This window comes from Pongo pygmaeus, chromosome 6, assembly GCF_028885625.2.
Source record: "Pongo pygmaeus isolate AG05252 chromosome 6, NHGRI_mPonPyg2-v2.0_pri, whole genome shotgun sequence".
Taxonomy (NCBI): Eukaryota; Metazoa; Chordata; class Mammalia; order Primates; family Hominidae; genus Pongo; species Pongo pygmaeus.
In genome coordinates this window covers 39,976,843-40,002,576 of record NC_072379.2, presented here as the reverse complement: position 1 = coordinate 40,002,576, position 25,734 = coordinate 39,976,843, and the positions used below count along the sequence as shown (strand labels likewise).

At 38.4% G+C, this 25,734-nt stretch overlaps 1 long non-coding RNA gene across 1 annotated transcript; it reads right to left on the bottom strand.

The window, feature by feature from the left end:
* Window positions 1-8,959: 8,959 nt before the first annotated feature.
* On the bottom strand, window positions 8,960-23,567 carry LOC129040817 (uncharacterized). Its single transcript, XR_008503728.1, has 4 exons — window positions 23,391-23,567; window positions 12,856-12,958; window positions 11,978-12,031; window positions 8,960-10,028 (listed from the first exon to the last, which is right to left on the bottom strand). It is a non-coding gene; the product is annotated as an uncharacterized LOC129040817 (long non-coding RNA).
* Between the last annotated feature and the right edge of the window lie 2,167 nt (window positions 23,568-25,734).

Genomic DNA, 25,734 nt, shown 5'->3' with positions numbered 1-25,734 from the left:
TTTGGTTACATGGATAAGTTCTTTAGTGGTGATTTCTGAGATTTTGGTGCACCCATCACTCAAGCAGTGTACACTACACCCAGTGTGTAGTCTTTTATCTCTCACCCCCTTCCTACCATTTCCCCTGAGTCCCCAAAGTCCATTTTATCATTCTTATGCCTTTGCATCCTCATAGCTTAGCTCCCACTTACAAGTGAGAACATATGGTGCTTAGTTTCCCATTCCTGAGTTACTTCACTTAGAATAATGGTCTCCAATTCCACCCAGGTTACTGCAAATGCCATTATTTCATTCCTTTTTTAGCTGAGCAGTATTCCATGGAATATATACCATATTTTCTTTATTCACTAACTGATTGATGGACATTTGGGCTGGTTGCATATTTTTGCAAGTGCAAATTGTGCTGTTATAAACATGTGTGTGCAAGTATCTTTTATATATAATGACTTCTTTTCCTCTGGGTAGATACCCCAGTAGTGGGATTGCTGAATGAAACAGTAGATCTGCTTTTAGCTCTTTAAGGAAACTTCACGCTGTTTTCTATAGTGGTTGTACTAGTTTACATTCTCACCAACAGTGTAAAAGTGTTCTCTGTTCACCACATCAATGCCAACATCTACTATTTTTTTATTTTTTTTATTTTGGACATTCTTGCAGGAGTGAGATGGTATCGCATTGTGGTTTTGATTTGCATTTCCCTAATCATTAGTGATGGTAAGCATTTTTAAATGTGTTTTCTGGACATTTGTATATCTTTTTTGGAGAATTATCTATTCATTTCTTTAGCCCACTTTTTAATGCAATTGTTTGTTTTTTTCTTGCTGATTTATTTGAGTTCCTTGTAGATTCTGGATATTAGTCATTTGTTGGAAGCATAGTTTGAGAGGATTTTCTCCCATTTTTTGGGTTCTCTATTTACTCTGATAATTATTTCTTTTGCTGTGCAGAAGCTTTTTAATTAAGTCCCATCTATTTATCTTTGTTTTTGTTGTATTTGCTTTTGGGTTCTTGGTTGTGAAGTCTTTGGCTAAGCCAATGTCTGGAAGACTTTTTCCAATGTTATATTCTAGAATTTTTATGCTTTCACGTCTTAGATTTAAGTCTTTGATCCATCTTGAGTTGATTTTTGTATAAGGTAATAGATGAGGATCCAGTTTTATTCTTCTACATGTAGCTTGCCAATTATCTTGGCACCATTTTTGAATAGAAAGGACACCCTATTTTATGTCTTTCCCCATTTTATGTTTTTGTTTGCCTTATCAAAGATCAGCTGGCTGTAAATATTTGGCTTTATTTCTGGGTTCTCTGTTCTGTCTCATTGTTCTATGTGCCCATTTTTATACCAGTACCATGCTGTTTTGGTGACTATAGCCTTATTGTATTGTTTGAAGTTGGGTCATGTGATGCCTCTAGATTTATGCTTTTTGCTTAGTCTTTCTTTGGCTATGTGGGCTCTTTTGTGGTTTCATGTGAATTTTAGGATTTTTTTTAGTTGTGTGAAGAATGATAGTGGTATGTTGATGGGAACTGCATTGAATTTGTAGATTGCTTTTGGCAGTATGGTCACCTCAACACTATTGATTCTACCCATCCAGGATCTTGGGATGTGTTTCCATTTGTTTATGTCATCTGTGATTTCTTTCAGCAGTGTTTTGTAGTTTTCCTTGTAGAGGTCTTTCACATCCTGGGTTAGGTATATTCCTCTTTTTTTTTTTTTTTTTTTTTTGACCGCTATTGTAAAAGAGGTTGAGTTCTTGATTTAATTCTCAGCTTGGTTGCTGTTGATGTATAGCAGTGCTTATAATTTATGTATATTGATTTTGTATCCTGAAACTTTACTGAATTCATTTATCTGTTCTAGGAGCTTTTTGGATGAGTCTTTAGGGTTTTCTGGGTATATAACCATATCATCAGTGAACAGTGAGAGTTTGACTTCCTCTTTACTGATTTAGATGCCCTGTATTTCTTTCTCTTATCTGATTGCTCTGGCTAGGACTTCTAGTATTATGTTGAATAGAAGTGGTGAAAGTGGATTTTCATTTTGTTACTCACTGATGGCATACAAAACCATATAGATATAGAGACAGATTCATAAATACACATGGATGTGAATTCCCCAATTTATGATCAACCAATTAACAAACACACCACACACAAGCACAGTCAGCATGTGGCTTTGCTGTTTCTAAGCAGAGAGTGAGAATCTCCTGTTTTCTCTCTAGGCCCCCCACCCACCAATCAACCTTTTGTTCTATACTCTAGGTAATTTCCTCTCTGGACATCAAATCCTATTTCCTGAAGAAGCAGCAGGGTTTTTATTTTGTTTTGTTTGTTTTTGTTTTTGTTTTCATTTTTTTGTGATACCTTGAGCACAGTTGAATGACCAAGAAAGGTTGGCCATTTACTAAATAATTCGTTTAGGGTTTGACCCAAAGTTTTAAAATCCAAAACTGAGATCAAAAGTGAGGCCTACTGCAGATGTTCATGCTGTGAGGGGTGATGAACTGGAGACATTGGGGGACATGTCACCCAGAATTTGCCCTCATGTGGGCTGCAGAGAAGGAGAATGATGCCACAGACAGAGAGAAGGGAGAAAAAAAGGAACTTAGTGTTAGTTGAGTTCCTGGGTCACTCACTATTCCTGAGACTTGGTAGCACTATTTCCCTCCACATATTTGGATGTTTCAACACTCTCCTGGCTGTAATGAGATTCTTTAGTATCTCTCTGATGAATTCTCTTTTTTGTCTAAGCTGGTACAACATGGATTTCTATCACTTACAACCCTCAGAATCCTAACTGGTGTAAAACTAGAGAGCTTGTTTCCTGGACTTAGACCCCTTTGAGCTCAAATCCTGGGTCTACTACTTATAAAACTTGCTACTATAAACAGTTTCTTAACTTCTCAATCTTCTCATCTTTAAAATGAAGAACATAATGTTATGTCACTTGCTGAGAGTGTGAAATGAGATGATGTCTGTAAAGCCATTAGCACAGAGTCTAGCCCAAGGACCAAGGCCATTAGCACCCCAGGGAGAGGAGTTGTATAGAACTTGCCCATAAATTTTATATCTTCAAATACACACACGCATACAAAAGCTGGAGGGAAGACAAAAATGCTCTCCCTTACAGAATAGACCAACTCATAAATTTAGAAAAAAAAATAGAGCATAAAAATCACACCTTTGCAATGATGATATTAAGGAGTGAGGCAAGCAGGAGGCAGCAAGGAATGGTGATGAACAGGATAGTTCTGTAGCCTCGAAGCATCTCATCACAAATGACTTGACAATCACAATGGTAAAAACTCAAAGTGCAAAAACGTCTCAGCCTGCATTGCAATCAAGTGATGGAAGGGAACACCCCAATCATAAAGCAAGCTGACATCAGGACTCACCTGGAATGATGCAGTGAGGACACAGCCTCCCTTTGTGGCACCCCTGACAAAGAAGCACAGCTGAAATCTATCAGGAAGAAACAATAGACAGACCCACACTGAGATACGTTCTATGAAATAAATGGGCTGTCTGCCTCTAAACGTTTCATGCCATGAAATACAAAGAAAGGCTGCCATACATTTCAGACTGAAGGAGACCAGACACATGGGAACTGTGATTCTTGATCAGACACCAGAACTGGGAAAGACAACTCTAGACAATATAATTGTGACAACTGTTGAAATTTGAATAAGATCTGCAGATTAAAGAACAGTATTTCATGGATATTAAATTTCCTGATTTTGATCAGTATTGTGGTTCTCTGAGAGAGTACCCTTGTTTGTAAGAAATTATCACGAAAGTTTTCAGGAGCCAGGTGGCTTGATGACTCCAGCCTGATTTCAGATAATTCAGACAAAACAACATATACATAAGTAAATGTGAATGTGTTCGGGGACAGAGAGTGAAAGATATAGTACATGAGGCCAAATGTAAACAACTGGTGAATCTGTGCATAGGGAATGCAGAAAAATTGTGTACAATTCTTGAGGTTTTTTTTTTTTTGAGGTAGGGTCTCACTCTTTAGTCCAGGCTGGAGTGCAGAGGCACAATCATGGCTCGCTGTAGCCTCAACCTCTAAGGCTCAAGTGATCCTCCCACCTCAGCCTCCCAAGTAGCTGGGACAACAGGCATGTGCCACGTTGCCAAGCTAATTTTTGCATTTTTTGTACAGATGGGGGTCTCACCATGTTGCCCAGGCTGGTCTGGAATTCCTGAGCTCAAGCAATCCCCCCATCTCGGCTTCCCAAAGTGCTAGGATTATAGGTGTGAGCCACCACACCCAGCCAAAATTTTTAATAAGTTAGGAATTTTCTTTTTTTTTTTTTGACATGGAGTCTTGCTCTGTCACCCAGGCTGGAGTGCAGTGGCATGATCTCGGTTCACTTCAGCCTCCGCCTCCCGGGTTCAAGAATTCTCCTGCCTTATATCAAAATAAGAAGTTACAAGATGTTAAAAGGTATATGTACTTACAGATGCTGTTTAACTTATGATGAGGTTACATCTTAATAAACCCATCTTAAGTTGAAAATATTTTAAGTCAAAGATGCATTTAATACACCTAACTCACTGAGCATCATAGCTTAGCCCAGCCTGCTTTAAAGATGCTCAGAACTCTTATAATAGCCTACAATTTGGCAAAGTCATCTGGCAACACAATACCTTGTAGAGTGTTTGTTGTTATCCTTATGATCACAGGGCTGACTGGGAGCTGAACTCAGTCTGGCAGAAACAGGGACAATTCACCTGGAGGTCATGTCTGAGCTGAGACTGGGAGACCACAGAGAAGGCAATCAGGTGAGGAAGGCCAGGGAAGGCAACGTGGGCAAGAGTCAGGGTCAGGAGACAGGAGGACACCTGTGGGCAAACGTCAGTTGCTCCTTAGGGCTGGAGGATAACATCAGACCTCGTCTTTAAGCTTTACGGGTATTCAACAAGCAGATCTTGGAAAAAAGTCAACTTTTTAGTACATGAAGACAAAATAGCTTTAAAATCTATTTGGAGTAACTCTAATAAAGTCAAAATAGATTTTTTAAAATACAGCAAATATTACGTGTGATGCCCTTAATATTTTTAGAGCTCACAGAAGTTGATAAGAGAAACATCAGACCCCTGTAAGTAAAAAGATTCATGCAAAAAAAAGAGAAAAATATACAAACTGTAAGGAAACAAACAAGAAAATATACTATTTAGTTTTGAATAAACTTCTTTCTCTGCAAATGCAAAAAGAAGGCCAAGTAGGTATCTCCAAAAAATGTCTCTAGGCTCTCAATAATAAAAGACAATAAATGTGTTAATCAATTGTAAACCAAAAATAAAATTCTAAGCCCAGCAACCAACTAAATGGACTAACACCCTTGGCCAAAGGCATTCCAAAGTAAACTGGAAAAACTAATTCAAGCCATGATGGGAAGAGATGGTTAGACATTCCTCATTATACCCTCCACCCTTTGGAATTCAGGCACAACTGACCAACATGAGCATTAAAACAGAGACCCTCAGACTGAAAAAACAGACTGTAGCAATAAGATACTAAATTGCAACCTGACTTGGGTGCAAGATCACATGACAGATAGCAAGTCCTGAAAGAAATTGAAGTATTTCATCCCAACATATATTTCTTTGACATATTTTTAAATGGCCCTACAAAGCCGTCCCTTGTAGGGGAAATTTACATTCTGTAGAGAATCTCCTTCCCTTACTAGATCTTTTCAGGAAAGTCTAGCACCTTTTAAGATCTGTTAAGACAACATTTGCCGTGTATTATCTCTGATGCCTACTACCTAGAGGCTTCACTTGCAGAACAAGAACCTTAAATTCCACAGCCCTCTTTTCTTAACCCCAAGCATATATTTCTGCTGACTTCAACTCTTTAGACAAAACTTAACTCTTTCAACCTATTGCCAGTCAGGAAATCTTTGAATCCACCTGTGACCTGGAAGGTCTTTCACCCTCTTCTAGATGTCCCATCTTTCCAGACTGAACCAATGTATACCTTACATATAATGATAGGTGTCTTCCTATAACTTTTACCCCACTAAAATATATGAAATCAAGCTATGACCCAACCACCTTGAGTACATGTTCTCAGGACCTCCTGAGGCTGTGTCACAGGCGTGTCCTTAACCTTGGCAAAATAAACTTCTAAATTAATTGAGATTTGTCTCAGATAATTTCTGGTTTATGTAATATATGCAAAAATAACAAAAATATGAAATTGCATTTAGCAGTCAAAAAACTTGGGAGGGGAATAAATACAAATTTTAATATTAATCACTGTGTGGTAAGTTATTATTTTTATGTTCTTTCTGCTTTTCTGTATTTCCTAAAATATCAACCAAATTTAAATATTATGTTTTAAATAAGAAAGATAGTGATTGATTTTAAGGCCCTTTTCACCTGAATTGCCTTTTTTGTTGTAATTTTTTTAACTAGCATGTCGATTTAATTTGTAGGCAGTTTCATTATGATAGGAAATCCAATTATTTGCCAAAAATGTCAGAAAATAGCACGTTTCAAAAATAGCATATTTTAATAAATAGTTGTGTTTTTTTCTGTGTTTTCTTGTTTTATTTTGTTTTGTTTTGTTTGACACAGGGTCTCTTTCTGTCACCCAGGTTGGAGTGCAGGGGTACAATCATAGCCCACTGCAGCCTCGATCTCCTAGGCTCAAGCAATTCTCCCACCTCAGCCTCCAGAGTAGCTGGGAATTTTAGGTGCATGCCTCCAAGCCTGGCTAATTTTTTACAATCTTTTGTAATCATAGAGTCTCACCATGTTGCCAGGCTAGTCCTGAACTCCTGGGTTCAAGTGATCGGCCTGCCTCAGCCTTCCAAAGTGCTGGTATTATAGGCGTGAGCCACCATGCTCAGCCTTGATAGATGTACTTTGGAGCAACTTAGATGTGGGTATAAGAGCAGAATGTCTTTTAGAGAAACAACTATGTAACATATTTCAGGCTAAATACCTTTATTCTGGATTAATTCTGTAGGGCTTCTTCAATCTTACCTTTGTTTTATCCCAGAACACAAACTCTTAACCTCTTCTTGAGTAATAAAATGAAATTTACAGAAAGAGGAACTCTGTTTAATGTAGGCATTCCTTCACACTGGTGGGCCAAAGAAGTTTCATTCTACTGGCAAAATGTGAACTTCTGGTTTCAAATTTTAAAATATGAAGGACTTAGAGAACTATTCTCAGAAATCTGGCATGGGCTTAGGAGGGAGTGAACATTGGGAGCACTGTGCCTGTGAGACAGCAAGCTCTAACATGGAATTCCTGAGTGGAGAATTTAGTTAAGGAAGGGAACTAAACAGCAGCCAATTTGATAAATAAAGTTTTATTGGAACACAGCCATGTTCATTCCTTCATGGATCATCTATGGCTATTCCTGTACTAGAAGGGCAGAGTTGAGTGGTTGCAACAGCAACCTTATGGCCTAAAAAGCCTACAACATTTACTATCCAGCCCTTTGTATTTATATTGCTAGCTCTGTGCTAGCCAGTTTCTCCAGGTGCCTCTCTTTAACTTGATGATGTTTTTACTTTTTTACTCTTACTGGCAACTTTTGTTTTTAACAACAACAAAAACAAAAGTAAAGACTTCACTAACGCTTTTGTTCTATCAGGTTTATAACCAGCTCAGAAATTTACCTTGGGCAGGAAATGCCATTACTGATACAAAATTCAGACACCGCAAATTTCAGAAAAATAGTACATTTAGCCATTACAATAGTGCAGCTTTATTTACACAGACATTGGTAAGTTTTTCTGTGAATACACTATGTACAGGAAACAAGAACATAATTTCCATGATACGGGAATCCATCCACACAAACCAAGTAAAATTTATGGTCAGAGAAATGCTCTCTCTAGGAAGTCAATATTATGAAACAGGTTTGAGATCAACAACAACATGCATGCTGCCAGATTTCTTTGTTTTGTCCAGTGTTTTCATCTAAGAAGGTCAAAGCGACCTTAAGAATTTCAAGATTTCCAAACACCTCCACAAAGTAAAGAGCAAAAGAAGCAACTGTGAGTTGGATAAAAGCAACCTCCGGGAGAATGAAACATAGTGGGAGCCCTCTCGGCCTTTGCAGACACTCACTCTACAGCTCAGGTTTTCTTGTATATGTCCCAGGCTCATTATCGAACTGCTCTCTGGTTTTACAGCAGCTTTTTCAGGTTATCAGGGCATGTGTTAATATCACTATGACTTTTTGGTAACGATGGAATTCATTCTTCATGTTCTCCTTTGTCAGATAATTAAAAAGCCAGATGTAACTTGGAGAGATCCAGCTCTCTCAAGCTCTACAGTGGCTAAAGGGGTTGGGTCCAATGGCTACATGCTGCTTCTTTCCTTTATCACCTCCTAGCTGTGTGAGCCCAGGTAGATTATAATCCATCTGTTCCACAATGTCCTCACCTGTGAAATGGGAATAATCATGCACTGAATGTTTCATATGCTTAGTGTGTGTCAGGCTTAGCAGAATGCCTGGCACACAGCAAGTCTTCAAGATACATTAGACTTGGCTCACATCTGGACAGCAAGCTCTCTTTTGATATGTAGCTAATCAATTCTGAAAACTCTGAGCCATCTGTAAGAATTGCTTGTTCTTCATCAAATTGAATTGACTTGTCTCCATAAGTATTTTGATTGTGAACAGGTGATTGTATAAAGTTAGATGCACTTCTCCTAACAATTAATGATTCAATTGTAAAGTAGATCATCACAGAAAATTATTTTGAGGATTGAATCATGCTCCATGTGTACAAGCAAGAAATAATGTTCAGCTTCATAGAAGAAAGAGCACTAAAGTTTGAGTGAGAAGGTACCACTTATTAGTTCTGAGGAAGCTATTTCTCTAGTCTCATTTTTGCAATTGACAAAATAGAGATGATCCTCACTTCATAGGATTGTTGTGAGAGTTAAATAATTCTGTGAAAGTCCTGCAATTAGGCTCTTGCTAAATGTTGGCTACTGTTGAGTCAACCCATTACTACTCATGATCTTTCACAAATAATGCCACATGTTTAAATTACAGAAAGTAAAAACTTCACCTCACCTACTGGGGTACCAAACAAAGCACTTGTTGTTTAATATGCAAACTATATTACCCCAAGCCCAAAGTTCATCCATCAAGGGTATATCACCCTTCCCATTATAATTCCAAGAACCATAAATCTGTCCTCGTTCTAAGAGGTCAGATCTGGTTGTTATTGCCTCTGAAAAACTGGAATTTTCTTCTTGGCAGGAGATCCCATCATTCCAGCCTATGGGCTGTTACTATTTCAGAAGGTGTCTATTTTTTTCTCCTTTTCTATCAAAAGTAGCCCAATTTAAAGGGCTATGTTGAATTTCAATGTTAACATATTAACGATCAATTATGTTTTCAAATATCTGAATTTAATGTTGTAGAGTTATCCCCTCAGAGGTGGATTTCTGGTGAAACTAGTGAAGCTGAAGCTTCAGGTTCTTGCACTTGTATGAACCCCTTCCAAGGCCTTGGCAGTGTGTTCATATGGTCATGTATGTCTTGTAAATTTGTAAAAGTAAGTTATTTTGATAACAATTGGTTAAGGTTCCATGTTTGCCCTCGTGTAAGATGGCGCGGGAGTAGTTTGTAGGCGTTTTTGGAATCTGGTTAATGGGAAGTTAAATCATTTTTAGTTTAGGTGTAGTAAGATTTATTTATATGGCTCATAGACACTGTCATATGTATAACTAAGTTATTGCAATGTGACCTAGTGTGGAATAGCTTCCAGGCATACTTCTTTCTCCAAAGTAAGAACCCACCTAGTATTGTTACGCAAAGATACAGTACAACATTTCTATCACAATATGATTACAATCCTTCAGCAGTCAGCACTGCAAGCAGGTGAGTAGTGTAAAGGAAACACTGTTTGAAGTAGCCAGAGCCGGATGCTTGTCTGAAAGAGTCTTCCAACCATCAAGCAGATAATGCTGAGTTGAGGATTTGGTTCTCATCTGTACAATGAAGCTCTCTCCTGAGAGGTACACACCAGTGATGAAGCCTGCATGTTTATAAAATGCATTAAGATTACTTTTTTCATTTTGATGTAATTTATGCAAAATATAATTTTATCAGAATTCCGTGTTTTTAGGGCACAGAACTACACAGGATGTCAGTCTCTGAACATTTATGTCTCATATACATCTAACAGGTCAGTTCTAAAATATCTTGTTCTGAGAATGTCTGGGAATTCCAGGGGAAAAGGTGTGTGAAATTACCCCAGTGTAGTCAAACAGGCTGAAGACACAGGTACATCAGTGATAACAATTGTGCACATCTTCATGATAAAGTTGACACATGTAACATAAGAATAGTTCAATTATACAATGATTTTCAACATAGCAAAAATTCTATATTGCACATGAATTGCTCTGAGAATAAAAAAGTCTGCAAGCAAAAATATGTGAAAAGGTATTCTAGAATTATGTTAGGAAGTATGTTTTGTTATTTTCTGGACATTGTGATATTTGTGGTATTTGTCATTTTAAAATTTTTAAATTTGTGGTTTTAGTTCCCTTATTCTAATAAAATACTTATTTTCATATTTAACTATATATATAATTTTATTTTATTTTTTCTTCATGAGGGACCTTAAACAAAATAAGTTTCAGATCCCAGAGTACTGGACTGGCCCTTGTCTCCATCCACCCATCATTGATGGGGAAGAAACTTTTCCCACTGAGGAGTCATTTTATTTTCTCTGGATGAAGTGAAATGGAGTAAAACTTGAACAGAAAGTGCTTAGCTCACTAATCATCAGGCAAATGCAAATTGAAACCACAGTGAAATATCGCCTCATACCTGATAGAATGACTATTATAAAAAGGCAAGAGATAAGAAGTATTGGCGAGGATGTGGAGCAAGGGCAATCCCTGCACACTTTTAGCGGGAGTGTAAATTGCTGCAGCCACTTTGGAAAACTGTATGGAAGTCCCTCAAAGAATTAAAAATAGAACTACCATATGATGCAGCAATCTCACTTCTGGGTATATATCCAATAAAAATAAAAATGAAATCAATATCCCAAAGAGATGCACCCCCATCATTGCAGCATCATTCATGATAACCAAGATATGGAAACAATCTAAGTGCCCATCAGTGAGTGAATGAATAAAGAAATTATAGTGTATTTATATACAATGAAATATTATTCCACCATAAGAAAAGAAGAAAATCCTTCTATTTGCTACAATATGGATGAACCTGGAGGACATTACACTAAATGAAATTATTTCACTTGTATGTGAATACACATACAATGACAAATACTGTGTGTTCTCACTTACATGCGGAATACAAAAAGTTGATCTCAGAAGCAAAGAGTGAAACAATGGCTGACAGGAGCTGGAAATGGGGGAGTGAGTGGGGAGATGTTGGTCAAAGGGCTGAAACTTTCAATTATAAGATGAATAAGTTCTAGTGATATAATGTACAACATGGTGACTATAGGTAATAATACTGCATTGTTTATTTGAAGTTTAATTATAGAGGAGGTGTTAAGGTCCTCACTTCCCTACACACACACATACATACAGTGTTAACAATGGGTGGTGGTAGATGTGTTAATTAGACTGCGGTAATCAGTACACAATGTATATCAAGTCATCACTTTGAATATATACAATTTTTGTCAATTAAATATTTAAAAATGAGAAAAGACATTTCTTAGCTGACTATATCATACTTGATTCATGGAATAGAAAATGAGTGAAGATTTTTAAAGAGCTATGTTTAGTGCCTGCCTAGTTTTTCTAGAGTATTGTGTCACCCTGTTACACAGTAAGTGCTCATTGTTTGCTTAACTAAAATATTGACTTAAATGGGATGTTTTACCACCTTCATTATTAATGTGCCTCTTGATAACACTCGGTATGTTGTATTAGTCCATTTTCATGCTGTTGATAAAGACATACCAAGATTGGGAAGAAACAGAGCTTTAACTGGACTTACATTTTCACATGGCTGGGGAGACCTCAGGATCATTGTGGGAGGTGAAAGGCACTTCTTACATGGTGGTGGCAAGAGAAAACGAAGAAGATAAAAAAGCAGAAACCCCTGATAAAACCATCAGATCTTATGAGACTTATTCACTACCATGAGAACAGTATGGGGGAAACCACCCCCATGATTCAAATTATCTCCCACCGGGTACCTCCCACAATATGTGAGAATTATGGGACAACAATTCAAGATGAGATTTGGGTGGGGATACAAAGCCAACCCATATCATATGCCTTGACTCTAAATTAACCAAAATTAAATTCAAATAAGGTTATGTTTTCCTCTTTAAATTATAAGTTTTCCTCAATATTAATTGAGTTGTTTAAAGATAGTGTTGGGACAAAAATTTTAAATAAGAAATTAATCTTCCTTTCAGAATTACAGACTGTCACCTCTAAAGGGAGCCCCAGAAATCACCCTCATTCCACAAAGTGTGAAATTTGGCCTGGGAACAGGGAGAGACAGGCCTAGGCCTCCCAGTGGACACTGATTAGGACAAGGAAAAAACTATAATTTCAGAAGTCTTCCCCCTTCCCGCTTCAGTATTCTTTATTGCAAGGTCATGCCCTTTCTCCATTCCCTTTAATTATTGGGCCTCATTTTCGCTGTAAGCAACTGGTCCTTTTAAGACAACATGGCCTGATATTTGGTCCAGAAAATATGTCCATTGTAGTAGTAATTGCAGGGAAAGAAAAACAAATTATATTCTTATTTGGCCTGCCTTAAACACAGATATTCTAAAATGTTTGCCAGAAAATCCATTAGATGGGCAATTCTAACCAATTTCTCAGATCAAGTTGAAAAAAAGAAGTCAAATATTTACTTACTTTTCCAGCCAAAACTCTTGTTTCTGCTCTGCTAATGGTCTTCAAGATACAGTGACTCCATTAATTTAGTTGGAAGAATTAATGAAAGGCATCTTGGTTTCTTCTGTTAAGATTAGAAAGGACTAAAACCGAATAAGTTAGGAATATCCCTAAGGTCATTCCAGCACTAACTACCCAATGCTTCCAAATTTGTCCTCCAAAGAAAGGTTATTTTATCAGATGGCAATTAATGGGTTTTTTTACAGGTAGAAAAAACAAAATAACAAAACGAAACAAAAAGTATGGTTACTGAGTGCCTTCTGGAAGCTTCTGGACACTGGTGTTCAAGTGCAGGGGAAACTTGTGTTTAAGAGCCCACAAAATGGCAAAGATTGCAGGCAAACTTATTTTATTGCATGTCCAGCTATGAAAACCCCTTAAACGATGTTGCCCCTTCCCTTGCACCCACTCTCTGACCACGAATAAGACAATCCCCAGTGCCACATAACCCTGAGATTGGCCAGCCTGGAAGCCTGCACATCTTCCTTGGAGGGACGCAGACTCTATCCTGCAGAGAAAGGTTTAGATCCATAAATGCACAGAAGAACAAGGTTGTCCCTTCTCAGTGGTATTTGAAAAAGTGTTGCCATTGAAAAAGTCAGAAAACTGAATAGGACTGAAATCACATGCCATTCCCATCAGCTCAAAGGGATCAACAGTGTGAATAGCCAGCCCGTTTGTGTTATGGCTAAAGAAAGCTTGAGTGGGCTTCATCTTTATGGAAAATTCTCCTGGCTCCCACTCCTGCCTCTACTGACAGGCAGTCCCTACTCCCCAGATGTCCTTTGTGGCCTTTTAAAAGACTTCCAGACACATCTTTCCCCGTGGTTACTGTGATGTGCTCTACATGTCATGTGGGATCCTGTACAAGTCTCTTGCAGTACAACTGACCTGAGCACTTACTGTTCTATAGTACATAACAATTACAAAAACCCGCAACAGAAGAAGAAGAAAGAGGAGAAATTGCCATGGAAAGGCTTCTCCTTCTTTATATACCAATTCTCCTCCCCAAGAGCCATGCCACCTTAGACTGGGAGTCCATCCACCCTTGAACTTCAAAGTTCAGCTATTTCACAAGTGGTCAACTCTCGCCTGGGAAAATCCAAAACAACCCCAGAGGCGATAAGTAAATGAAGTTTGTTTTCTATGAGTCTGTGGTTTCCTCTGAGTCTGTCTTTGATTTATTTAATGATTCAAAAGATACCTTAAGTCTAACTTGCTGTGGAGAGATATTTATTTCTATTTCCCCCTCCCTCATCTACAAAAGCCCTAGTTTGTACCTTCCTCAGCATAAAACCATACATTCTGATAACTGAGAATTTTCTTGAAAAATTACCATTTGTTATATACAATTTTTATTTCTCAGTTACACCTCAATAAAGCCACGGAAAATAAATTTTAAAATAACTTTTAAAAATATAGCCTGATGTTATAAAGACAGTAGTATGTGCAAAATAAATACTATAAAAGTAGATTCTAGTTAATAATGTTTAGAAATGATACTTTGAAACTGAAATCATTAACAAACTTAAAAAAATGAAACCTGCTGACATAAACAAGTGGATGCGTGGCAGTCATTCTTTTCTGGGTAGCAGTGTTGCAGAGCCAGAGTCAGTACCATGTGGGCGAGAGCCTTGTCTTTCTTCTGCAGCAGGTGGAGCGGGCAGGGCTCTGAGGCGGTACTAAATCTAGAGTCCTGCGGGACCCACCCAGAGGTGCCATTTGGAGATGGTTGGTTCGGGGATGAGGCAAAGGAAGTGGGAGTAGGGAAGGGAGGGTCAGACAACTTGTGAAAGGAAAGATGACTGAGATTTGGGGGAAGCAGCAGCTGCAGGATTGTATCAAGCACCCCAGTATTGGGAGTTGGTGGTGCCAGCCATCAAAACAGTTGTGTGGCTGAGTCTTTGCTGGGCACATGGGATGTACCACACACCAATAATTAGAATCACTTAGAAGGAGACCTGGGGTGGAGGTGGTGCAAGTCCACCCCTGGAGATGTCTCCTAGAGGAAGTATCACATGTGTGTGCCCAGAGACACATGTAGGCTGCCTCCAACTGCATGGCCTGTGTTTGCAAAATGGGAACCACCCCAGCATCCATTGACAGTAGAGAGGATAATATATTAATGCACACATATATAATTGCATAGGGTGTTACTGAAAAATAAATGAAACCATGAAATAAAGAACTGCTACTTGCATCACCATAGGTAAATCTAAAACACTGAATATTAAAGGGTGGAAGCAGGCACCAAACAAAACATGCAATGAGACTATTTATCTAACAGTAGAAAACAGACAAAATGAAACAATCCATTATTTTAAAATGCATGCAAATGAGAAATTTTTTAAAACATAAAAATAATTAACACAAAATCTAGGACAGTAGTTAACTCTAGGGAGCGAGGTACCCAGAGGGCTTCAAAGATGCCATCAGTGGATAAAGGCATGTCACTAGTCTTTTAACTATGCATACAAGCTACATACTCTATTTTATACGCATTATATATTTCATTGTTGGCTGGGTTTGGTGGCTCCTGCTGGTAATCCTAGCAATTTGGGAGGCCGAGGCAGGCAGATCACCTGAGCTTAGGAGTTTGAGACCACCCTGGGCAACATGGTGAGGCCCAATCTCCACTAAGATACAAAAAAATTAGCCAGGTGTGGTGGCACACACCTGTAGTCCCAGCTACTTAGAAGGCTGAGGCAGGAGAATCGCTTGGATGCTGGAGGTGGAGGTTGCAGCGAGCTGAGATCACACCACTGCACTTCAGCTTAGGCTACAGAGTGAGACTCCATCTCAAAAAAAAAAAATTAGAAAAGGAAAAAATATAGATATATGTATATATTTCACTGTAACAAAGAAAAAGAGGAAAAGATTATTAAAAAAAAAAAAAAACTGGGATCAGCTAGCTCTTCCTAGCACTCCTACTTAGTATTAGGGAACTGAGAACACTGAACTCCTCTAGTCCTTTACGTGTCACAAATAAAAACAAATAATACAAACAAAAGAAATATTAATTTTAAAAAGAAAAATATCTAGGAGTGAGTATACAGCAGAGGCCTGTGACTGACACCTCTCCCCTGTAGGTGGACTTTTTCAGCCAGGGATGATTCCTCCTGTTCCCCCATCTCATAGTCAGCATTTATTGAATAAATTATAGAACAGTAAAGAGAGTCTTTTATTCTTTCCATAGATGGAATTTTCCCAAAGAGGTAGGACTGATTCTTCCTGGGATGATTCTGGAGTAGAGAACTGGAGCGCATGTGGACAGCAGGATGCAGGAGCAGAGGGCGTGGGGCTACAGGAGCTGCCTGCACAGCTATGCGGGAGATGCTTCCTGGCCAGCGCTGCCCTGGAACAGTTCCCTGGCTTCATTCCCATCACTCGTGAGTGAGAAATTGTTAACTCCAGAAGGACAAACTCTGCAAGCACCAAAGCAAGGGCAGGCACAGGAGCAGAGGCAGGACAGAGAAGGATGTTCTCCAGCCAGGATAATGATGGTGAGCATCTAGGGAAGATGAAGCCTCTAATGCCAGGCATGCCCCCATGGCAATGTGAGGGCCAGTGAGGAGGTTTGGGCTGCTCCTACCTACTCAGCTCTGCCATGCCCCTGCTGGGCAGAGTCTGCACCTTCTCGGAGTATCTTCCCTCTTGCACAGCATGGAGACACACAATTCCTAGGGCATGTGATTGCATTCATCCATTGAACCCAGATTTCCTTGTAAGGTGGGCAATTTGGGCACAGAGCACAAACTCTGGGGACAGATGGGTACCAAGGCCATGAGACAGAGATAGGTGCCAAGCTCACTGCTACAACGAGTAGTAGCCTCAGCTATTCTCTCTCCTTCCCTTAGCTTGTAATATGTTTATTTATTTGAAAGAGGAAAAAAAATTAATTATATCTTATATTCTTCAAAACTTTACATGGATCAAGACCCTTCAGTAGAAATGCCTAAAATCTGTTCCATCTGTCCTCTTACTCTGTGATGACTATTTTCCCTCTCAAGGAATTATCCCTAGGGGAAGGGCTCTACTGCACAAGGAAAGAAACTTACTGAAGCGTGCAAAGTCAGAAAAATAACACTTTAAATAGTACCACTTGGAAAAGTGAGAAATACTACTAGCCTAAGCCCAAATTAGAGCTTGGACCCATAGATGACTCATGGTTTGAACTTGCTGTTTTGCAGCCTAACGGGTGTTGGCCTTTTGTCTTAGTTTAAAGACCACAAATGTCTGCCAGACTGACCGTGGTTTTCATTTTCTCATGAGATTCATATATCTAGAAATTAGACACTATCAGAGCAAGAAGGTCCGTCTGAGGATGTTGAGTCCTTCTGAGCTTTGCTCTGAGTGATCTTGCATTTTGGTGCTCTGACAGTCTCCCCGGGCCTGTGTCATGAGGAGACGCCAGGGCCAAGCACAGACAGGATAAGGGAGAGCTGGGGCCACACACACCTGAGGGGTTGTATTCATCATTTCTGTTGTGGTCACATAGCAACATACAATTTAGCTTCAATAAATAATTCTGCCACTAAAGATGGTGTTGAAAACCATGGATCTCACAGATACTCTCAGATGGAAACAAAAACCCAGTGATTTTAATGGATTCCCCCAAATTCAAAACTTATGTGCTTTATCTGAGAGTTAGTAGCAGATGGTCATAGCTTCCCCAAACTGCAGACCAGTGCTCTTTGACCACATCACACAACCCTAGGTTACCCATTAGCCACAGCCTTTCTACTCAGCCCAATAAACGCCAGGGACCAGATGTAGGTAAGTATGCCTAAGCTCACCTCTCCGAGAAAAAGATAAGGAGTTTGGTTCAGCAGCATGATATTTTGGTATTGAGATTTTCTTGGTTCTAGAAAATTCATTCCCAAAATGTCTCCCCTACAGAACTTCGAAGATGTAACTGTCAGACCATGCCTTTGCCACAGGCACTGACTCCCCTTGGATGCTCTTGGAACAAGCATCCTAACAGCCTACAAACTTCAGAATGCTATGATCAGACTTGGAATATCTTCTCTGTGATGTGGGATGCAGTTGTTCCCTTGATTCCTTCACAAGTCACATGGAGTGGAGGCCAACAGTTTCTGTGATGCAAAACACAAGCCTGTTTGCATCATAGCTGAGGAGTCCCAAGCTCGGGGAACCCCACTTTCAAAAATGGGCTAGAAACAAACTTACCGCCAATGCTGGGAGAAGACATTATACTTATTATCCTGGACAGTAAGCAAACCAACCCTTTGCTTCAGAGGGATACTCTGTGTCTATCTTCAGAGGCTGTTCCCTCTATAACCCTCTGTGAGAAGGCAGTCTAGAATCAAAGCTATCGGTGCTCACAAGATGAGCAGAAATATGAATGACCCTGGAGAATCGTCTCCCAAGAACTCTGCCTGGCTTTTCCGAGGTTTAGCTTTAATAGTTTTAACACGTGTTTCCTCTGCATCTAAACGTTATCAAATCATGTAAGGACTTCCAGTATATTAGCATCTCAATTACACTTGCCTCTTTTAATCAGAATTATCACAAAAATACTTTCTCAGAGCATGTGTCCTGGTTTTGATTTGAGAGGGAGAAAAAAAAAGTCACTTCAGAAACATCTAGTTAGTCTCAAGTCTTATAGACCCAACCACATACTTCATATATTCACTGAAATATTCAAGTTCAACCTGAACTCCATTATCCCAGTAATCACATACCCAGTGTTCAAAAATATCCTTGGGAATGCAAATGTTCCTAAACACAGATCAGCTTCAAAATTGCTATTGTCAGTCATTTGACCTTAGTAAAATGCTCCAACATGCTTGATCACTTCAAGATTTTTCAGTAAAGCCTCTGTCTGAAAATCACATATATCTTTGGCTTTGAATCTGGGTATGAACACCCCAAAGCTTTACTATTCCAGTGTTCTCAAAATTGCTAAAGGTTGTTTTTGTGCCTGTAATTTAAATACTAAAACAGAATGGGGCAATTTTATTTCCTTTCTTCTTTCTCTTCTCCATTGAAAAAAATTGGCAGGGTAGATTGGAAGGATGGGGTACAAGCATTTGTAAATACTGTGTGCCAGGCTGGGACATGATCAAATAATTCTGTTGTGGTTGATTTTTTCAGCTTGTTATAGCAAACAAAAAAATTAAAACAGATTTTGTGCTTTTCTTGAAATTTAAAAATAGTTTCCTTTTTTCATTGTATGGAAGCATGCCATAGTTATGCATGTTAGGGGAATGTGTTGCTTGTTATAATTTCCCAGGCTACGTTAAAGAGAGAAAAACATGATCAAGTTAAAGAAAGATTGAAAATGTTGTAACCCTTGGGGCTGCATAAGGTACTATTTCATTAACTTAAACATGATAATTTCTTGTAATCAGGGCCAGTTATGGAGCTAGAGATGGATCAGGATCTACCCATGTGATTTATCTAAGAAGATAATTGCTGTACAAAGTCTTTCTCCTAGGACTTGGTCATGCCCACCTGTATGACGACTAATATAGCCTCATCTCTACCCGAAGTGTGGATGCCTTTAGGGGGCAGCAGTTTTCTGCCCACACACCTCAAGCAAAATGTAAAGGAAAGGGCCAGTCTCTTGCCCTCAGGTGTAACCTAGAATTTTCTAAATGGCCTGAACTACCACTCCCATGCAAATTTATAAAATTGCATTTTCTGCTGATGTTTTTGTCCAATCTTCCATCATAACCCATTCCCTGACCTTTTACTGTGATATTACAGGCAATGTTGCAAAGTTCATCTGCTTTGAACAACATGACAGCTGGAGCAGCCAGCACAGAGCCTTGACCATAGTAGAAATTTAGTAGCAATTTTTAAAATAATTGAATAGTATTATTCATCCTTCTACTATTTTAAAATTTAAAATGAACTATAATATATCCAGCTATGCTATATAGTCCTCTTGAAACATTTTTAGAAGCAAGGAAAATGACACATTTGAAGTTTAGGTGAATCTTTTTGGAAATAATGCCTTTAAATACATTTGTGTTTTAAAAATAATCATTTAACACTACAAGAAAAGAAAACCACAGGTTAATATCTGTCATGAACACAGATGCAAAAATTTTCAACAAAATACAAGTACACCAATTCAACATATTGAAAAGATCATACACCATTACCAAGTAAGATTTATTCCTGGGATGCAAGGGTGGTTCAACATATGCAAATCAATTAATGTGATATACCACATTAACAGAATGAAGGATACAAATCACATAATCATCTAAATATATGAACAAAACGCACTTGACAAAATTTAACACACTTTCATGATAAAAACTCAATGAACTAGGTCTAGAAGCAATTTACTGCAACATAATAAAGGTCATATATGAGAATCCTGCAGCTAACATTACCTTTACTGCTGAAAAACAGAAAAACGTTTTATTTAAGATAGGAACAAGATGACGATGTCCACTCTTGCTATTTCTATTCAACATAGTATTAGAAGTTCTAGCCAGAGAAATTAGATAAGAAAAATAAATAAGAGGCATCCAAATCCGGAAAGAAAAAGTAAAATTATCTGTTGAGAGATGACATGATCTTATATGTAGGAAACCTTAATGACACCACTAAAAATCTGTTAATTATAAACAAATTGAGTAAAGTTGCAAGATATAAGATCAACATACAAAAATCATTTGAGTTTCTATACACTAACAATAAACTATCCAAAAAGGAAATTAAGAAAACAATCCCATTTGCAATAGCACCAAAAAGAATAAAATATCTAGAGACAAACTTAACTAAGAAGATGAAGGATGTATACTGAAAACAATAAAATATTTATAAAAAGTATATATATGTTCATATATATATATATACAAAAGACTTAATATTCTTAAAGTGTCTCTACTGCCCAAAGTGTTCTACAGAATTATTGCTATCCCCATCAAAATTCCAACAACATTTTCTATAGAAAAAGGAAAAAAGCAATTCTAAAATTCATATGGAACCGCAAAAGTCCACAAATAGCCAAATCAATCTTGATAAAAAAGAACAATGAAATATTATCTCACACCTATTAAAATGGTTATCAAAAAACAGGTAAGTGTTGGCAAGGATATGGAGAAATTAGAAAACTTGTACATGGTACAGCCATCATGGAAAACAATATAGAAGCTCCTCAAAAAATTAAAAATAGAACTACTGCAGGGCACGGTGGCTCACACCTGTAATCCCAGCACTTTGGGAGGCCAAGGCAAGTGGATCACCTTAGGTCAGGAGTTTGAGATCAGCCTGGCCAACATGGTGAAACCCTGTCTCTACTAAAAATACAAAAATTAGCCAGGTGTGGTGGCAGGTGCCTGTAATCCCAGCTACTTGGGAGGCTGAGGCAGGAGAATCCCTTGAACCCAGGAAGCGGAGGTTGCAGTGAGCCGAGATCGTGCCATTGCACTCCAGCCTGGGCGACAAGAGCAAAACTCCACCTCAAAAAAAAAAAAAAAAAAATTGAACTACTATATCATCCAAGAATTCTGTTGTTGGGTATATATCCAAATAATTAAAATAAATATCTTGCAGAAATATCTGCACTTTCCATGTTTATTGCAGGCTTATTCACAGTAGGAAAATATGGAAACAACCTGAATGTTTATTGACTGATGAATGGAAAAAGAAAATGTGGTATATACAAACTATGCAATAATATTCAGCCTTAAAAAAGGAACGTCTTGTTATCTGTAAAAATGTGGGCAAACCTAGAGGGAATTACGCTAAGTGAAAAAAGCCACAGGCTGAAGAGATGGGGAAATGAGGATCTGTTAAATGAGCATAAATATTCAATTATGCAAGATGAATACATTCTAGAGATCTTCTGTGCAACATAGTGCCTACATTTAACATTGTGCCCTTTAAAATGTTACTAAGAGGGAAAATCTCATGTAGCATTCTTACCACATAGACACAAACACACACATATATGCATGGACACACACATGCACACACACACAAACAATCATAAGGACATGGGGAATTTTTTGGAGATATTGGATGGTTTATTTCCTTGATTTTGGTGATAGCTTCACAGGTCTATGCATATGTCCAAACTCATCAAATTGTATAATTAATTATGTACAGTTTTGTCCTATATCATCTATATTAGTCTGTTTTCACGCTGCTATAAAGAACTATCTGATACTGGGTATTTATGAACAAAAAAAGTTTTAATTGATTCACGGTTCCACAGATTTAACAGGAAGCATGGCTGGGAAGCCTCAGGAAACTTACAATCATGGTGGAAGGCAAAGGAGAAGTAAGCACATATTACCATGGTGGAGCAGAAGAGCGAGAGCAAGCAAGAGGGGAACTGCTACACACTTTTAAACCATCAGATCTCATGAGAACTCACTCACTATCATGAGAACAGCATGGAGGAAATCCACTCCCATGATCTAATCTCCTCCCTTCAGGTCCCTCCCCTGACACATGGGGATTACAATTTGACATGAGATTTGCATGGGGACACAGAGAAAAATCATATCATCCCACTCCTTGCCCTTCACAAATCTCATGCCCTTCTCACATTTCAAAATCAATCATGCCTTCTCAACAGTCCCCCAGAGTCTTAACTCATTCCAGCGTTAACTGAAAAGTCCAAGTCCAAAGTCTCATCTGAGACAAGGAAAGTCCTTTCCGCCTATGATTCCGTAAAATAAAAAACAAGTTAATTACTTCCAAGATACAATGGGGGTATAGGCATTGGATAAATTTTGCCATTCCAAATGTGAGAAATTGGCCAAAACAAAGGGGCTACAGGCTCCATGCAAGTCCGAAACCCAGCAGGGAAGTCATTAAGTCTTAAAGCTCCAAAACAATCTCCTTTGACTCCATGTCTCATATCCAAGAATGCTGATGCAACAATGGGGGATCCCAAGGTCTTGGGCAGCCACCAGAGTAGCTGGGACTACAGGTATGAGCCACCACACTGGGCCTTCCTAAAGATTAATGATCAATCTACGGCCTAAGCAATCCAAGCCATAAGCAGTGTCTGAAGATTAGATAAAGAAGCAATGTGCCTGCAGATGAATCCTAAGTCCATTTCTGCTACTTCAAAAGTTATTGCAGTGAGCTTCAGTTCTAGCCAGTGCTTTCCACACAAACCTGCATATATGTCTTTTTTCTTAACTTTAGGTCTATGGAGAAAAGGTTGAAAGGCCCAAAATGACTGATGAACATGATATATAATGACAGCTGGCTCTTAAAGATTCTGTTAGCCCCTGGTATTAGGAAATCCAAGTGAAAGGCCCTGATTATGCCAATGGTTGTCAGGATGCCCAATAATATTTGAATTTCAAATAAACAACAAATAAGTTTAACATAACTATGTCATAAATATTGCACGGAACACACTTTCACTAGAAAAATATATCTTTAGCTGAAATTCAAATTTAACTGGGTATCTTACATTTGTATTTGCTAATTCTGGTAACCAATATATCTTACATGAACTCTTGCAAAAGTATCCAAAATGCATTTCTTACCACATGTTTCAAGAACTGCTTCTTGCTTAAGGAAAGACCTCTGGTTGTCCTGGAATTTGAGGTGCTTGAAGGCTGCTGACAGCTCAACTTTGCATCTTCTTTCTCCGGGATGCCCCTCCCATACCATTTTTAGTCACGCAAAATCTCTTGTACTTTTGAGCAGGTCATATGTTTCCATGTTTCCCCATCTTCTCGAAGACTGTCTTCATCACCTGCATGGCCATTGCTCACTTTTCTCTTTGTAGAAACTGTCTTCAAAATCTAGGTCAAATATCATACATCCATGATTCCTTGGCTGGCTCTCCGAAAGCTCAAATAGTAATTTTTTAAAAATTAATAACCTCTGTCTTCTTGTCTATGAACAGAAATGCATCATCAGTGCTGAGTCGGAAAGACTAAAAGATTAAGGTTTCAGAAGCACTGGGAGATCTGGGAATGGGAAGGCCAAAAGAGCACCCATCAAAAGTTAGGGTGGCTGACCTGAGGGCCTCAGACTGAAAGCACCAAAGTAGTTGGTTCTCATGAGCTCTCTGGGGATGGGGACTGTGAGAATCCCCATAACTGGTGGGAGCTCCTACCAGCTCATTCAAGCTACAGCCTCAGGCACATGGCCCTCAGGGCCACGCTGGCCAGCCACACAGACCTGCAGATTGTTCCTGAGAATAAGAACTGCCCTTTTCACACCTGGGGGAGTGCCTCTCTTTGGTCCACTCAAATGTGGAACTGCGGGTAGAAGGGATATTGGGCAATGCAGTTCCCAGCCTGTTTTTGGCATACAGAAAGGGTCGGGGCAGGGTCAGTCTACGTCATGCAATTTAGCACATCACCTTTGCTTCAAAGACATCATCTTGACTTTTATAATTTTATTAACTGGATTTGTAGACTTACCTTGGATGGGGATGGCATCTTACATATTCTTTGATTTGCAATTCCCAGCATAGTGCTTAGCAAATCTTCAATAAATGAACAAATAAATCAAACTTAAAAGTATAGCAGAAGGCCTAGAGTCTATCCTCAGCTCCACATATTCTTATTATTTTGCCAAAATCACTAATTACAAGCCTTCATATTTGCATCATTAAAACGATATAAACATCTCCATCCCACACACACATACTTTTTTTAAATTAACAGTTGTGAGTGATAGAGATAGCTCTGTAGGCTGAAACAGCTGTTTACAAAAATAAGATCTCTTTTAAAAAAGATGTTAATAATTTTAATTATACCACCTTTAAGTAGCAGAAAGGGGATTGATTTTGCCCTCTGCATAATAGTTTCCTTTTGTACGATGCTACAGTCATTTCTTAGCAAATAAATGAATTAATTAAAAATTATTGCTTTAAAATTATGATTTACTGCTGCCACAGACGATTATAAAAGCCATGTACCCATGCTTCAAAGAGTAAACACAAGAGGAGTTTTCTCCTACTATGACAATATGCCACATTTGGAAAAATCAAGATGAACAACTTAATAAACCTTTAAAAACTATTGCCATCATTTTTGGTCACTGTCACTGTACAGGATTATTTGCAGGGCTTCTGAGGTACACTAATTATTTTCCTCTACTTTCATGCCACCAGTTACCTTGGCTTGCCTTCATTTACTGAGAAGGGAAAATGCTGTCATAAATGTTTATCATGATCTATGTTATATGCTACTGGTATAGCTCCAGACGACATTACCTCACAAGGGAGGTGGCCTGGGTATTAATATCAGTATTGGCTCAAAGAAGATGCTTTACCTTCCTTCCAGTTCTCAGCTGCTTTTTCATCTTGAAAATAACCTCATTCAGATAATAAGCATTCTAATATTCTGTTCTGCTCAAAATTTTTATTAATGTATAAATTATAACTTTACATATTTTGTACCACTTGATAGAAAGATATAAAATGTGTTTTAATAGGGTCTGAAAAATCACAATTACTGTTATTTCATAATTTATATTAATTGCAGAATCAGATTTCCCAGCAATAAACTAGTACTTGAAAGTGAATGAGGAGGTAACTTCATGGAAATGATGAAATAAGAAGCCCCATCAATTGATTTCTCCATGGAAACAATCTTTAAACTGACAAGAAACTGACCATATCAACTTTTTCAAAATTCTCAGATCCCATGGAAATCTCACAATACCAAGGGAGTGTTTAGTGAAGAAAGAGGCTTCAAAGTCTCATTAATATATAGTTATGTCCGTTTTGTTTACCTATCTAACTTTCCCTAATCCCTAGGCTCATGGCAGCGCCCCTCAGTCTGGAGTGGCTTTCTAGGAAGCATCTGATTAAAGAATTTAAGACATATAGTAGCTACTTATAGAGCTCTGGGGCATGGGACCATAGATGAG